The sequence below is a fragment of the Phoenix dactylifera genome, unplaced genomic scaffold, assembly GCF_009389715.1.
Source record: "Phoenix dactylifera cultivar Barhee BC4 unplaced genomic scaffold, palm_55x_up_171113_PBpolish2nd_filt_p 000214F, whole genome shotgun sequence".
Taxonomy (NCBI): Eukaryota; Viridiplantae; Streptophyta; class Magnoliopsida; order Arecales; family Arecaceae; genus Phoenix; species Phoenix dactylifera.
Genome location: NW_024067725.1, coordinates 256796 through 267587, shown reverse-complemented (window position 1 = coordinate 267587; position 10792 = coordinate 256796).

Below are 10792 nucleotides of genomic sequence, written 5' to 3'. Positions count from 1 at the left end.
TTGAGAATTTCACTATAATCCTACAGATTACAGCCGGTTGTTTTACAAGCTCACAACCCAACTTGTTGTTTTGCGAGATAACAACAAACTCGGTCGGTTTTCACAGGCTCACCGACTAGAACCAACCGATTGTTTTCCCGGGTTCACAATCAAACCCAGTTGGTTTTCCCACAGGCTCACCAACCACAACCTTACAACGATTGTTTTCCGGGTTCACAATCAACCCAGTTGGTTTTCCCAAAGGCTCACCAACCACAACCTTACAACGATTGTTTTCCGGGTTCACAATCAACCCAGTTGGTTTTCCCAAAGGCTCACCAACCACAACCTTACAACGTTGGTTTTCCCCTTGGCTCACCAACAAACCTTAACACCGTTGGTTTTCCTTTGGCTCACCAACAAACCTTAACCCCTTGATTCAATCCCTTGATTGAATCAAGTTACAAGATATTAAAACAAAGGTTTAAAAACAAATCAAAGCTTCTTAAACAAGCAAATATAACAATATAACCAAATAGAGTAAAGAGAAGCCCTCAAACGAGTTTTGAAGATGAAGGAGCTCGGCTTCTTCTTTACTTGACCCTCTTCTGATTTGGCACGAAGTAGAGGATCACCGAGGCAGCACACGGATGGAGAGGAAGCTTTGGGATTCACTTGGATGCTCTTCTTCTCTCTATTTCACTTTGGATGGCCCTTTTGTGCTTATGGAAGATTTTCCTTGTAATCTCTTTGAGATCTCTTCTCTAAATGTTCTTTCCCACTTCCATACATTCTTCCCTAGCTCTCCTCTTGATTTTATAGCTTTAGATGGCGTGGAACCAGAAATCTAGCCGTTAGAGAGAAAAATAGAGCCGTTGGACACAGTCTGTACCTCCTGACAATATTTCCGTTGGGATCGGAGTCGACTCGCGCGATCTGGAGTCGACTCGCCTGTTGCAGGAGTCGACTCGTGCTTGACTGGAGACGACTCGGCCACTGTTCCAAATTTGAATTAATGTGCTCGCTTTGTCCTAGAGTCGACTCGGACCAAACTGGAGTCGACTCGCCAATAGCTGGAGACGACTCGGGCACTTAGGGGTCGGCTCATTCTCAGGAATCCAGAGGACATATTTTCTGATTTTCTTCCTCGAGTCGACTCGGATTCTCTTGGAGTCGACTCGGCTCTCAGAGCCCAAAAACTGATCCTCTGTATTTTGCGGTCGCGCTGCCTTGGAGTCGACTCGAACTGTCTTGGAGTCGACTCGCCTCTCAGAGACGAAAATACCGTCTTCTGTCTTTGGGGTTGCGCTGTCTTGGAGTCGACTCGGACTTTGCGGGAGTCGACTCGAATCTCAGAGTCCGAAAAACGTTCTCTGACTTTTTCCTTGTGTTCCTCTGAGAGTCGACTCTCACTTTCTTTGGAGTCGACTTGCCAACCATCGGAGTCGACTCGCGTTCCACTGGAGTCGACTCGAATCTCAGACCCGAAAACTGCTCTCTGACTTTTTGCTTGTTTTCCTCTGGGAGTCGACTCTAGCTTCCTTTGGAGTCGACCTGCCAACCATCGGAGTCGACTCGAGTTCCTCAGGAGTCGACTCGGCTCTCAGGGTCCAAAATAGCTTCTGTGTTTCTGCCTTGTTACTCCCTGGAGTCGACTCGTACTATCCAGGAGTCGACTCGAGGACTATTTTTTTGGATTTTCCTTTGAATTTGCTTCTCCAACTTGAATCATTTGAACTTGAAACTTGGGCCAATAAATTGTAGCTTTCTTCCAACTTTTCTTGAGAGCTTTGGAGGCCTTCTTGTGTTCTTCCAACTTGCTATGTTCCTTGCAAAATAAATACCTTTCTCCTTGCAACACAAACATTAGTATTTATACTTCAAGGTTTTGTGATCATCAAAATCAATCTTTAAATCAATCTTTGGGTCATCAGTCTCCCCCTTTTTGATGATGACAAAACTTGGAGTATATGCAATATAAAATATATTGTGTTCTAGAAGTAGTGCATAGCTAAGTTGCATGAAGTAGAAAACATATATCTTTAACATATACTTCATGATAATGCTTTAGATTTAATCAGCTTAACATAATCAACACATAAAGCATTATGAGCATATACTTAGATATTTCTCCCCCTTTTTGACAACATCAAAAAGATAGTGAAACATTAAGCACAAAGATAAGAATATTCAAATATTTCTTATTGTACTCTGATTTGCATGTCAAATTATTGCAAGAATATGAATCATATAACTCAAGGCAATAATATTTGAATAAGATTAATGGGCATAGATCAGAGCCAATTAAGATAATTACAGAGCAGAACATATCGAATGTGATTCCAAAGATAGTTTTCAAATTAAGTGTAGGTGGAATCTTTCTCAAGTTAATTCAAGAAGTACCATGAATGATATTCAAAGAAAGCACGAATGAAAATCTAACCTCTCTTCAATAATAAGTATGAAAGCTTGTTCATTTAAGATTTTTTGCCCAATATATTAAGTATTTTATCAACATGAGAGCAATTTAATTGATTTTCAGAGTATAAGATCAAGACTCATATACTTGAAAAATATATCATCATGTTGGATCATTAATTCTTAATGACTTCAAAGTTCTTTTATGATAATAAGAGCATTGGGGCACAAATATCAAAATATGCAATTTTTGATACATCTTAGAGCTCATTTAAAGACTTTCTTTTATTTCTTTAGAAAATAGGCACAATTTGATACATAAAAATAGGAATTGGCACAAAATTGAAGTTCTAAGGAGCAAGCCAATTAGGACTCATTAGTGAATTTCAAAATAGATTTTCTAAGTGATACTCAAGAAAATTCAACACATTATTCTCCCCCTTTTTCATTAAGTTAGAGACTCTTAAGATCAACTGTTTGAATTGCAATTTGGTTCATGATTTATGCATAAATTAACCAAATAACAAGCCTCAAGGAGTATCATAAAGTTTTTCAGATTTAAATTTCAGATGATACATATTGGAGAGTATTAGGATCACTTTTCATTTCTCTCTCCTTTAGTTATGGATTTATGCGATTAAGTTTCATATGATCTTTCCTTCTGAAATTTTCTTTCTCCCCCTTAATTGATCATTTCATTTAAGAGTTTAGAATTTGAAGATAATGTTCAATAAAATTGTCAATCTCAAAATAAATATATTTTCTATAAGTATCAGCTTATTTTCATAAGACTCAATGTTTGAGATAAGACAACCTTTATAGACAACCTTTAAAGCAAGTATTGCAATATAAGGAGGTTCATCAAAATCAATCCATAAAAATCAAGGTATGAGATACTGAATATCTAAAGCTCCTCCTCAAAAGATGCATTCTTCTTTAATCATTCTTTTCTATTGTTGAATTTTAGATTTTAATGATAAACGTGAATAAAACTGAAATTCTATAATATCGAAAATGTAGAGTAATCTATCATTATTCAAAATTTGTAGCAATTACTCTTTCTAATCCTTCAAGAACAAGTTATGCTTTCTCTTAATCTTAGAGAAAATGTGTAGAAATATTAATTAGAAAATGATTCATTAGAAGCTCAGTTTCTTTCAAAAGCATTCACATTTTCTTTCTTTTAGAATCATTTGAGTGAGCTGAAATATTTCTAGCTTTAAAATCATTTACTCTATATACATATTCTGATGGGAGTCTTTTAAGAATGTAGGAGAGAAAAACATATAGATTATCACTGAGGTATATATATTTATAGAACTCAATTTCTTAATCACAGTTTTTTGAGCAATGTATACATGAAACACAATAATTTTTTTTAATATCAAAATCATATATTTAAAAATATTTGTTTACAATTAAAATCATCGAAAGACACATCATTTGGACCAATATTAGTACACTCTAAAGATAAGTAATGATATGTTTCGGATGCGTATCGGAGCAATCAACCAAGGCATCAAAATTAATTCTGTTTTTCTTTCATTAAGATTTTATTTAGAAATCATATTGAATTTAAGCTTTTATATAAAATCAGATTCTGAATTTCATAAAAATTTTCAATAGAGGCTTTCAAAGTCATAATTTGAGATATGTATCTTCCACATTGTAGCTCATTTTAAATCATTATGATTGAAAAACACATATTTCAATAACATTAGAGCACTTTCAGAATCTTTATATTTAATATTGAGTTTTGATACAAACTGGAGGATATTTTAACAAGTATTAGGATATTATGTATCAAAGTTAGGCAAGTAGAAAGACAGATCAAGATCAATTCATTTTGCCTAAATAGAGATATCTTTTTCTTCTTCTTTTTACAAATTTATTCAACTTTCAGTTTTTAAAGATGATTGTGAACGACAAATCTGAAATTTCTTTTCAATAATACCCAAAAATAATTTTATGCAGTATTCCAAACATTCAATCAAATTGTCCAAGCATGGTGCATTACAAAATATTGAGAACCCATAATTTCAGACATCATGCCACATGCAAAATCTATTATGTGTTAAGTCATGCATTAAAATAACAAGCATGTCAATGATCAATTCTTTTCAAATAAACTCCCCCTATTTAAACATACTTTTGTACTGATTTCATCCTTAAGGTGTGTTCCCAAGTGACTAAAACTTGACTTGATTCTTCTTATATACTTTCATTTACTTTGTCATTCATTTTTTTGAATTTCTTTTCTTAATCAATTAACGAACATTTTGTTATTGTTTTTCATTTTTACTTTCTTATGCTTTATACTCTATTTGCTTCCTATCCGGTGGAGTTGGAAGGGGCACGAGGTACTACCACTAGTCTCCCTCTTGTGCCGTCCCTAATATGTCCTACACCGAATAGTTGGGTCAAATAGTGCCGGGTACTACCACTAGCCTCCCCATTGGCACCATCCCTATGATAAGCAATATAGAAAGGTTAAAATGTTCACTTGAAACTCTCTCTATTTAAGTGTAATTAATTACGGATTTTATCCCTTTCACAAGTCTCATAGATGTGCCAAATATATTATGCTTGTTTTGCTTTTTCTTAAGATGAAGTATTTGCCTTTACTTAGATTTTTACATCTCTTGAATAATGTTCATTTCCTTTTCTTTATCTCTCTCTCTTTTTGTTATTCTCAAGTAATTTACATGAAAGAGCAGAATAAAGAAATAATCTTATGTATCATATAGATGTACATCATGCAAACAACATTTTCATTATACTCAAGGATTCATAGCTTCTCACAAGTTATTTTAAATCAAAATTTAAGCATAAACTTGTGTAGTTCATGGTTATGATATAGGCAAAGATATATTTTAGTTTGGGCAAACCATGAAACAATTTCTATAAGCATAAGTCAATCAATACATATATAGACATGATATCAAGAAATTAATAATTAAAGACTTTAATCATGCCATAGTAAGATTTAAGTTAATGACTTTGCTCAGCTAATTTATAAGAGAGGTATCTAAAATTACCGAATCATTCTGCATTCTTCAAGTCAAATACCTACTAGATTTCTTATGTGTAACCTTTTGGCTGAAGAAAGTTCTCTCTCTTGTTTGCATGTGAATGTTTATTGTACCTTTCATGGAGGTGTCCTTCAAGTTGAAATCTCTCATTTTCTTGCTCAAGGATCCTGCATTATTAACAAACTCCTTTTCTTTCTTGAAAGAAAGTCATTAGTTTCTTCAAGATACAAAACATTCATCTGACAGAATATAAAGCTCATGAAGCAAGCAAATGATAATGGTGATCTTTACTTCTAATCATGCAAGAATTTCATCAAGATCTATTTCATCTTTTCTTGATTTAGTCTTTTAGTAGTTATCAATTTTTCTTTATTGAGTGCATTTCTGAAAAACTCAATTTGGTTCTAATTATTAACAAGTTTTCAGATTGTTATATGTAAAAGATTAACCATATACATATATAATCTAATTTTAGTATCTTGATAATAACTCATGAGTCTCATAGAGAATAAAATGAATTCATATTTCTACAACTAGAATTTTTTCATGAAAGTTCTATATGCATTGCTTGATGAATGATATCCAAAGATAAAAATATCTGTATTAGATTTAGCATTATTTTCAAAAGACCATATCAAGCATATCATAAGTTACTGAAAAATATGAGAGATATGCAATAGTTCATTTTCTATTTTTCAGAAGATTAAAAGAAGTTTTCATCAAAAATAGATCTAATAGAAATCATATGTATGACAAGCAGTGATGATAGCTTTTAAAATTTATTTAAGTAGATGACTATCATACACAATTGTCTTTTTCATTTCTTCAAGAATTCTATTAACCCTATTTTACTTAAGGTATCCTTGGTGCTGAAATAATTAATTTCTGTATAAACTTTATCAGGATTTTGGTTTTCAACACTGTGCCATGATACCTTTACAGTTTGGAAACCTTTATCATTTGAAACACTTTTACAAGATTTAGCAAATACAGAAAATATATCAATTTTATTTGCCAAGAACAAATCCAATGTAAGCTTTTGAAAACTTAGTGATGGAAACAACATCTTTAGATTTAGAAATTGTTTTTTGTTTGTTTCCTTAGTTAACATGCATAGTAAACTTTGACCTTTCAGAAGATAATCTAAGGCGATGGCAAGGTCTTTTGAGATTAAGTACATACTAGCATGAGTTGATTTTATATGCCAAAGATGGTTTCTTTAATCTTGGTATTCATAGTGCATATATTCAAAAGCATACCAAGTACACATTATCATATCTATGATCAATAAACAATAATGCCATGGATAAAAACTCTCAATCAAGCATATAGAGAATTCATAGAGTTATTCTTAGCTACTTATCCAATAGTGAGTAAATCATACTAAAAAATGAAGTGATTTGATTATTTTTCTAAAAGTATTTTCTATATCACAAACTTGATCAATAGTTGCAATTCATATTTTAATCAAATACTAAAGCAAAAATAATGGTGAGATGCAAGGATTACTGATTTCATTATTATTATTATTATTATTATTTATTTAAAATTACTTTTCATAAGTATGTTTTGAGTTTCATTTTTTTTGACGTGTGTCTAGAACACCCATTTGTATGAATCTATTTGTTCCATGGGTATCTTGGCACATCTATGTCTATATCCTCATTTTTTTATTTTGGGTACCCAAGCTTGCTTGGGTCCTTGAGAATTAGGACATATGGTTCCTTTTGGAACCCAAATCTGTTTAATAGTAATAACTTTACCATTTGATTTAATTGTACTAGAACTATAGGTAAGGTTGTTATGTCCATTCTTTTCATGTTTGAAATAAGTTATCTTATTTAATGGTTTGCTTGGTGAATTGATAACCTTTTTCTCTAGAGATTTATTATTAAGTAAAGGAGTCAAGCCAAATTTTGATTTATCATAAGCAACACATTAGCTTTCAAACATTATTTTTAATCTTTCTGAACTTACATTGAATTTGTTAATAAGAGACTTCAATTGGTTAATTTCTTTACTTAAGTTTTGATTTTCTTTAATTAAATTCTGATTTTTCTGAATTAATTGTTCTGAATTTAACCTTAAAATTTCATTTTCAGAATTTAGTTTATCTTGTATTTCATCATTAGAATTTCTTTCTTTTGAAATTTTCAGATTTAGTTTCTTAAGATTTTTATTCTTCACCGCTAATTTTCTACATTCACCATACAAATCATGAAAAGCATTTAATAATTCATCATAAGAGAATTCTTCTTGAAAATCATTTGAGGTAAGAGTAGATTCAGATTTTACCTTGTCTTCTTGTACCATAAAGCAAGAGTTCGTTACCTCTTGTAGTTCCTTGGAGCTAATATCATCATTGTTGCTCCTAACTTTTAATTTCTTGCTTGACTCTTTCTTGGTCAAGGCTTTCTTTCTTTTTATCTCTTTCTTCCTTTCTTCTACCTTCCTCTTCTTCTTTTTCTTTAGGAAGCTTTTGAATCTTTCTTCCTGATTTAGAGTGTTTCCTGCATGCTCAATGTTAGTCTTGCAATTATCCTCAAGTAAACTAACATGGGGTTCTTCGGAAATATCATAAGTTGCTTCAAGAGTATCCCATATTTGTTTGGCAGATGAACATATACAAATTAGGTTGAAAATATTTTTATTAAATGCACAGTAGAGAAGGTTCATAGCCTTAGCATTTAGTTCAGCCAAATTTTTATCGAACATACTTTCAATTAATTTCGTGGGTGTGTGTAGGCCATTTGTTATGACATTCCATAACTCATAGTTTTGTAATTGAGTAAAGATTTTCATTCTAGCTTTCCATTGAATATAGTTAGATCCATCAAACAGTGGAGGTCTGTTTGTGGAAAGTCCCTCAGCAAGTAATACGTTATGTGGGGTTGTCATGATCTTTGGCTCTAGTCGGTTAAGACTACAAATAATATTTGAGCACCTGCTCTGATACCACTTGTTGCCCAGTAGATACAACCCAAGAGGGGGGGTGAATTGGGTCTTTTAAAGCTTTTAAGCTATTTCTAACACTTTTCAATTAATTATGCTAAGTTGTATAGTTGCACAGTGGAATTTAAACTTAGCAATAGGTTGATTTATCGAATGAGACTTGATTAAGTAAATTGAATATGCTTGCAACTAAAGGATGCGCGGATAAGAGTTAAGCAGGCAATTTATCTAGGTAAGTAAGTGAGCAAGATAGACAATGACAAAAAGCATCACAAACACAACAAACATATAGTGGTTCGGTGCACCCCAGCACCTACATCCACTCCCCAAGACCTCTTGAGAATTTCACTATAATCCTACAGATTACAGCCGGTTGTTTTACAAGCTCACAACCCAACTTGTTGTTTTGCGAGATAACAACGAACTCGGTCGGTTTTCACAGGCTCACCGACTAGAACCAACCGATTGTTTTCCCGGGTTCACAATCAAACCCAGTTGGTTTTCCCACAGGCTCACCAACCACAACCTTACAACGATTGTTTTCCGGGTTCACAATCAACCCAGTTGGTTTTCCCAAAGGCTCACCAACCACAACCTTACAACGATTTTTTTCCGGGTTCACAATCAACCCAGTTGGTTTTCCCAAAGGCTCACCAACCACAACCTTACAATGTTGGTTTTCCCCTTGGCTCACCAACAAACCTTAACACTGTTGGTTTTCCTTTGGCTCACCAACAAACCTTAACCCCTTGATTCAATCCCTTGATTGAATCAAGTTACAAGATATTAAAACAAAGGTTTAAAAACAAATCAAAGCTTCTTAAACAAGCAAATATAACAATATAACCAAATAGAGTAAAGAGAAGCCCTCAAACGAGTTTTGAAGATGAAGGAGCTCGGCTTCTTCTTTACTTGACCCTCTTCTGATTTGGCACGAAGTAGAGGATCACCGAGGCAGCACACGGATGGAGAGGAAGCTTTGGGATTCACTTGGATGCTCTTCTTCTCTCTATTTCACTTTGGATGGCCCTTTTGTGCTTATGCAAGATTTCCCTTGTAATCTCTTTGAGATCTCTTCTCTAAATGTTCTTTCCCACTTCCATACATTCTTCCCTAGCTCTCCTCTTGATTTTATAGCTTTAGATGGCGTGGAACCAGAAATCTAGCCGTTAGAGAGAAAAATAGAGCCGTTGGACACAGTCTGTACCTCCTGACAATATCTCCGTTGGGATCGTAGTCGACTCGCGCGATCTGGAGTCGACTCGCCTGTTGCAGGAGTCGACTCATGCTTGACTGGAGACGACTCGGCCACTGTTCCAAATTTGAATTAATGTGCTCGCTTTGTCCTAGAGTCGACTCGGACCAAACTGGAGTCGACTCGCCAATAGCTGGAGACGACTCGGGCACTTAGGGGTCGGCTCATTCTCAGGAATCCAGAGGATATATTTTCTGATTTTCTTCCTCGAGTCGACTCGGATTCTCTTGGAGTCGACTCGGCTCTCAGAGCCCAAAAACTGATCCTCTGTATTTTGGGGTCGCGCTGCCTTGGAGTCGACTCGAACTGTCTTGGAGTCGACTCGCCTCTCAGAGACGAAAATACCGTCTTCTGTCTTTGGGGTTGCGCTGTCTTGGAGTCGACTCGGACTTTGCGGGAGTCGACTCGAATCTCAGAGTCCGAAAAACGTTCTCTGACTTTTTTCTTGTGTTCCTCTGAGAGTCGACTCTCACTTTCTTTGGAGTCGGAGTCGACTCGCCAACCATCGAAGTCGACTCGCGTTCCACTGGAGTCGACTCGAATCTCAGACCCGAAAACTGCTCTCTGACTTTTTGCTTGTTTTCCTCTGGGAGTCAACTCTAGCTTCCTTTGGAGTCGACCTGCCAACCATCGGAGTCGACTCGAGTTCCTCAGGAGTCGACTCGGCTCTCAGGGTCCAAAATAGCTTCTGTGTTTCTGCCTTGTTACTCCCTGGAGTCGACTCGTACTATCCAGGAGTCGACTCGAGGACTATTCTTTTGGATTTTCCTTTGAATTTGCTTCTCCAACTTGAATCATTTGAACTTGAAACTTGGGCCAATAAATTGTAGCTTTCTTCCAACTTTTCTTGAGAGCTTTGGAGGCCTTCTTGTGTTCTTCCAACTTGCTATGTTCCTTGCAAAATAAATACCTTTCTCCTTGCAACACAAACATTAGTATTTATACTTCAAGGTTTTGTGATTATCAAAATCAATCTTTAAATCAATCTTTGGGTCATCAGTAAGCCCTTTCAAAAACTGATTTTAAAAGACAAGTATCAATAGGCTCATACTCTTTATTTTGTAATCATCAAAAAGGGGGAGATTGAGGATGATAGTGTTATTTTGATGATTAACAAGCAATTATCTAGAGTATGTTATAAGTTAAATCGATACTT